Source organism: Silene latifolia, chromosome 9 (assembly GCF_048544455.1).
Source record: "Silene latifolia isolate original U9 population chromosome 9, ASM4854445v1, whole genome shotgun sequence".
Classification (NCBI taxonomy): Eukaryota; Viridiplantae; Streptophyta; class Magnoliopsida; order Caryophyllales; family Caryophyllaceae; genus Silene; species Silene latifolia.
The window spans coordinates 153,255,400-153,262,461 of NC_133534.1; the positions used below are offsets into that span (position 1 = coordinate 153,255,400).

Genomic DNA, 7,062 nt, shown 5'->3' on the forward strand with positions numbered 1-7,062 from the left:
ACCGAGGAGAACCTACCCAATGGTACTCCCACACCACAACATCTAACCGGAAATTTCATTGCCAAATCCGCATTTCAACAATTCTGTACCCACCGAGGAGAACCTACCCAATGGTACTCTCATATGGAGGCTTTTTGTGACTATTGTGATGCGATTTCTCAAACCGGTGTAACTCAAGACCAAATTCGATGGGTCTTATTTCCTTTTTCTCTAATTGGCACCGCGAAACAATGGTTGAAGAGCCTTGATAAGGCCACTCTCGGAATTGATTCTTGGAAGAAATTGGCTCTAGCTTTCTACAAAAAGTTCTACCCACCGGAAAAGACTAACATGCTAAGAGCTCAAATTACGGGTTTTAAGGAAAGGGATGAGGAATCTTTGTATGAAGCTTGGGAGCGGTGCAAAGGAATTTGTCGCTCGTGTCCTCACCATGAACTTAGCGAGTGGTTCTTGGTACAACAATTTCGGAATGGACTATATGAAGATTCAAGGAACATTCTCAACATGGGATCAAATGGAATGTTCACCGAAGTTGATGACAATCAAACTTGGAACAAAATTGAGGAAATGGCGGTCCATAACTCACAATATAGTAGACCTAGCAAGGCTACTAGAGGAGGAAAGCATGAAGTGGACTCCGTTACTCAATTGGGTGCTCAACTTAGTGCTCACATTGATACCATCAATTTGAAGTTTGAAAAGGCTATGGCTAGACTTGAAGAAGTCTCAAAATCACCAAAGCACTTGAGAAGTGGTACAAGGTATGAAGCACCGAAGAAGCAATTTGAGGATAAGGTTGTGGAAGCTAGTGACAAGGAAGAAATTGTGCAAAACTCCAAAGATGGAGAATCATCAAAAGAAGAAATCTCAAAGAAAAATGAAGACAAGGTCAAGGAGAAGGAGCCCATTGTGATTAGACTTTCTTTTCCAAGTCGGCAAGCCAAGCCCAAATTTGATGTCCAACTTGGAAAATTTATGGAAATTGTGAAGAATTTGGAAGTCTCAATTCCTTTCACGGAATTAATCAATCACGTGCCGGCCTACGCGAAATACATGAAAGACATCCTCATAAAGAAGAAGTCGATCCGGAAGCTTGAGACTATCGCCTTCACTAAGGTGAGTAGTGCAATACTTCAAGGGAGTTCACCTCCAAAACTCAAGGATCCGGGAAGCTTCTCAATACCGTGTACCATTGGCGACACCATGATCAACAAAGCCTTATGTGATCTAGGGGCTAGTGTTATTGTTATGCCGTACTCGGTGAGTAAAAGGTTGGGAATGGGAGAGCTTAAATGCACCAATATCACACTCCAAATGGCCGATAGATCGACGAAGACACCATTAGGAATATGGGAAGATGTTCCCGTACGAATTGGGAAATTTTTCATCCCGGTGGACTTTGTCATTGTTGTAATGGAAGAAGATTCCAACATTCCAATCATTCTAGGAAGACCTTTCTTACACACCGCGGGTGCGGTGATTGATGTGAAACATGGAGAGCTTACTCTAGAAGTGGGAGATGAGAGTATAACTTTCAATCTTGACAAGACTATGAGAGCTCCCCGTTTGCATGAACCATGTTTTATGATTGATCATTATAGCCGGAAGGATGATAGGAAGAAGTCGAACTCCAATGGAAGAAGAAAATTGAAGATGCTCCATTCAAAGAGCAAGTGAATTATAACAAAGAGAGCATGAAAAGCTCACCAAAGTCAAGCAATGAAGAAGATGGCCTCATTGGCCAAGACAAGATAATGGGAGAATTGTCTCTATCAACTCAAGAGATCTTTAGTGATCAAGTAGATGAAGTGTGTGGTCTTTGGGACGATGAATTTGAAGGGATTTTCAATCCCTATATTGGTAATGCTATCGATCAAGACCGATAACAAGGGCAAAGATCTATTAAAGATCTTTATCACGACAATGAACAAGCTTTTGATTACTTCTTCAAGGTGTTGAGCAACATAAACAACACCTTGGACATGCCCCCATGACATCTCACTAAGGATGAGAGTTTGGTGGAGTCCTCCCTAAACCACCATTTGTAAATATTTCTAACTCCCTAACTCGCATTTTAATTCTCATATTGCATTTTTTGTCATTTTTGGATTTTTATGCCTTGATCAAGATAATTATCATGTTTGAGAGAAGTGAGGGAGGGACTAATGATTCAATTGATGTGTAGTGCTTTAGCTTAGTGTGGGGATAGCAATTGCCTAGGCTATTCATGCCTTAGTAGTGCCCCCTCAATGAAGAACACGAGATTTTGAAGAATGAAAAAATTACAAGGGATATGCTAATACACGGATGGAACTGAATCCGGGTAAAAGGGGAAGAATCCGAGCGTTTTCAAGGGAAGACGCCCGTCTTCAGGCAACCCGGGCGTCTTGGTCCCAATCCGCCCGTCCTTCATGAGCTGAATTTTTGAAATTTTGGGACTGTTAGCAAATCCGGGCGTCCTACAAATAATCCGCCCGTCCTCAGAAAGACGCCCGTCCTGCAAGAGAAGACGCCCGTCTTTTTGGCTGAGAAGAACAAGAAAAATCCCTGGAAAGGAATCCGCCCGTCCCGCAGTTACAAATCCATGCGTCTTTGCTATAATCCGCCCGTCTTTAGGCGAGAATTTCCCAACCCAGAACAGACAGAATCCGGGCGTCCCGAAGGAAATCCGCCCGTCTTCCCCCTGTATTTCAAATTTTTCGGGTCTTTTATAAACCTCCTCCCACATTCATTTCTTCATTCCTTTATTCATAACACTACCCATAAACCCCAAAACTCAAAACCCCCATCCTCTCCATCACAAAAACAAGATTTCCTCAACCACATTCATCAAAATCAAATCAAAACATCCTTCTAACAAAAATTAATCACTCCTCTTTCAACAAAAATCAAACCAAGCAACAAAATCTTCAACCTTTGAGTCGATTTTTGAATTTATAAAGGCAAAGCCTTTCATCTTTAAATCGATTTGGGTATACTTAGAAATTGAAGATTTTCACTCTTTTCTTGGTTCAAGCATCAATGGCAAGGACAAAAGGAGCAACAAAGGCACCAAAGGCAAAGGCACTCTCAACAAGACAAAAGAGTCTTCAAGCAAAGAAAGCCTCATTGGCTATGGTGGTAGCTAGCTCAAACTTGGAAGTACAACAAGAACAACCTCCCTTGGAAGCAACAACTTCAACTACTCCGGAATTTGCTCAACTTTCGAACTATCCGGAGGTAATTTTCATTTCCAAAACCCATAGGGACACTTTTGCCAAGTATGCTAGAAAATCATTTCTATCCACCAAGTTTATTTGTGAAGATGCCTTAGATAAGTTGGGTGTCCTTGAGCAAACTAGAGCCTTCTTTAAAGCCATGGGGTTAGAAAAATTGTTTACAACAAAAGCATTGACATACCCCTCCCTTACCTTAGAATTCTTGAGTTCTTTGAAAATCAATAAGGTAGAGACCATGGAAGACATCGAGTTCCGCCTAGCTAATGTTAGTAGGCGCATCTCCTTTGAGGAAATGGGTAAACCATTGGGTCTTGATGATTCACATAGTTATTTCAAGAATGTTGGCAAGTATAACCCTGCTCCTCTTTGGGAGGCGATTTCCGGAAGGAAATTTGAGAACTATCATGCTAGTCGCGCTCTATTAGTCCACCATCCGGGCATTAGAGTGTGGTACAAGGTCATAGGGAACACCATCATTGCAAGAAAAGACACCAACCACTTTACCAAGCTCGATTTTGTTCTTCTTGAGTCGGCCTTGAACACTGGAAGGGAATTCACCAAGCCTTTCAACTCTCTAAGGCTTTTGGTGGATAGATGGCTAAATGTTGATTGTGGGAATCAAGGCACTACCGTTATTGTGAATGGAGGTCTAGTCACTCTTTTGGCTAAATACTTTGATCCGAACTTCAACAAGGATAGCAAGTATGTGGCGAAAAAGGGTGGTCATCTCATTGATATTGATACTATGATAAACAAGTACAAGTGGGTCTCTCATAACCCTCTTGACACCAAGTATGGGTGGCTCACTAGTGAGGCTAGATCTTTTACTTTGCCTTCGAAGATTTGTCGTTTAAGTGTCCACCGGACCAACTATCTCCTTCCCCTTTCAAAAGAGGCCGAGTACATCATCAAACAACAAAAGGGTGAAATTGAAATGCCCGCCTCTTCCATTGTCACACCACCCTATCCTTTCAAGTACCAAGAGTTCAAATCGGAAGGTGTTGAAGCAAGCAAAGATTATATGACTCTTCTTATGCAAGAGATGCACAAGCAAGCCTTCAAGGATCGGGAAGATGCTTACTTAGCCCAATATCCACCCCTCCTTCATTTAGCTAGGCAAGGACTACTTGATCCTTCATGTCCTTTGCCTAGTTGGGCGGATAGGAAAGTCTTCTTTCCGAGTGCATCTAGGGATGCGAGTCCGGGTGACGATGAGGTTGTTGGTGATGCGGTTGATGAGGATGATGATGATGAAGAGGCTAGTGAAGAAGAAGAAGAGGATGATGAACAAAGTGAACAACAAAGTGAAGAAGGAAGTGGTGATGAGTCCCCTTCTATTGAGGAAGATGATGATAGTGATGATATGATGGAGGATTAGTAAGCTTTGGAGGCTCCTACCCTCTTGAGGTTTGTCTATCTCTCTCTTTGTTTTATTTATTTAATCTTGATCATGATTGGAGTAGTCGTAGCAACATAGAGGACTAACACCTCGGCCCTATTGAGGTGTTCTTATTTTATTGTTCCCACTTTTGAAAATCCATAATGACATATTTAGTTTCATGGACATTAGAAATAATGTCTAACTCGGTTTGGGGAAGTACATACATACACAACGGGAGGTAATCTAAATTATCCTCTCCTTCATAAACAAAAACCCGTGCATCATGTAGTGTAAATTAGTGTAGCTTGCATTTAGTGTAGAATTCATGCATCATGCTTGCATGATTTCCCATCATTTTGGCCATTGAGGACAATGCCCATATTAGTGTGGGGATGGGGAATTCTAACTTAACTTCTATTCAAAAATCTAAAAAAATTGAAAATTTCAAAAAACCATAAAAATGTGAAAAATTGAAAAACCAAAAACAAGTTCATTTCCTTTGTAGTGTAGTCATGTATATATTATTGTATATATTGTGTTTGTTTTACCCTTGTTCACATCAATCGACTACGCCACATCCGAGACATGAGGATATTGAAGACCGCATGGTATGATCTTTCCAATCTCCTTTTTCCTCTTTATGTTAATGACTATGTGTCTTTATTTTGATTGATGCGGTACAACAATGTGAACTTAGGACTTGCATTTAGTTTATATGGCATATTAGTTGGTAGAATCATTTGCATTAGGATGTTTATATGTTAGTTGCATCATGGCATGTAGTTGCATGTTAGAAAATTTTTGCAAAACCGTCTACTTGGGAAGCTTGACAAGTTTATATAGGCCCTAGTAGATGCTTTTTCTTCTTAAGACTTTGCTTGTTAGAATACTTGTAAAACACCCTAGGATGTGTCATGCTAGTATCCTTTGACCCATGGATTAAGGCCTAGTCAAGAGTACCTTGTGGTGTGATAACTCCTTGGCTACCGTTTATTCCAAGGTGACCCTTGAAACCATGCATCCATCCATCCATCATCCATGTTCTACCATATTTTTGTCATCAAAGGGAGTGGGCACAAAAAGAAATCAATTTGAGTTCAATGAAATGAAAAGTGAAAGAAAGTTTGCAAAAAAATGCATCAAATGAAAAGAGGAGCAAAAATAGAACTCCTAAAGCTTCAAATATAAGCCACCCTCACTACATATGGGGTGACTTTGAAAATTTTCAAATGAAATGCAAAGAAAGTTGTCAAGTGTTGAAATGCCAAAAATCAAAAAGAAATGGTAAGAAAGTGTTCTCAAATGTTATATGCCACATGAAATTGGGGGGAAAAACAAAAATGAAAGCAAACTCCCAAAGTGAAACTCAAATATCTATTGATCCCTTTATCCATCTTATCCATTTTTGTGCATGGTAGAGAGGGGACGACCCTTCTTCTTGTCTAGGCAAGAGGGGGAATTCCGCGATCCTCCAGTGTTTCTAACACCATAGGGAGTCTACTCTTGACAAAAGCATTTAACGATTGAGGACAAAGGTACCCTAGCTTGACACAACTTGGAGGTGATTTATTGGTATCCTTCTAGGCTTTGTAGTTTGAACAAATTGCATCTATGAAGGAGTGCGTACCCTTGAATTGCTTCCCTTGTAGATAATTTCCGCCACTTAGATGAGGAAAGTGGCTATTCGTTTGTAGATGCATCCATAATTTATTTTTGTGTGCTTAATGTTTGGATGTGTCGTTATTTTGGCAAGACCCGCCTTGCCTTGCAAGAAGGCATCCTACCCGCTAATTGTCTCATATCGGCTATGTTATTAGGTTAGGTTTAAATAATGGTTCTAGTCTTTGTCACCTCTTTACTCGGGACGAGCAAAGGTTCGGTTTGGGGATATTTGATGTGACCATAATTAGAGCATATTTAGTCCCTAAATTAGCCTTGTTCCCATGCTTTTTAGTGCATATTTGGGTCATTTATTGTCTTTAGTTCTTTATTTTGCATATTCTTTGAGGTTTTGTGTCCTTGGTAGGAAAGGAGTGCAAACCTTGCATTTTCATGGCAAAACGAGACTAAATTGATTGAATCCAATGACCAAGCATCAAGGAGAGACAAGATTATAAGGCCTTTGTACATACTATAGTATATGGGCAATGATGAGGAAAGATCCTTGCATCCCTGAGGAAATCCCCAAGGATTTTATGAAGAAAAGGGAAGAAAAGAAGAATAAAGCACGCTGCATGACAATCCGTGCGTCTTCCCAAGAAGACGCCCGTCCACCAAGCCACAATCCGTGCGTCTTCCTTACAAGACGCCCGGGCAGCAGCAACCAGAAGATGCCCGTCTTCTCCCAATGATGCTCAGGCAGCAACTCACGAATCCGGCCGTCCCGAGCCTAAGACGCACGGATTCCAAGGCAGCACAACTTCGTTTCTTCAAGCTTCAAGAAAGATGCCCATCCTTCCAAAA

The 7,062-nt window shown here is 40.9% G+C and overlaps 1 non-coding gene across 1 annotated transcript; it reads right to left on the reverse strand.

Annotated features, from left to right (window-relative positions):
* Window positions 1-330: 330 nt before the first annotated feature.
* On the reverse strand, window positions 331-437 carry LOC141603557 (small nucleolar RNA R71). The gene has a single exon (XR_012525424.1). It is a non-coding gene; the product is annotated as a small nucleolar RNA R71 (small nucleolar RNA).
* Window positions 438-7,062: the final 6,625 nt, after the last annotated feature.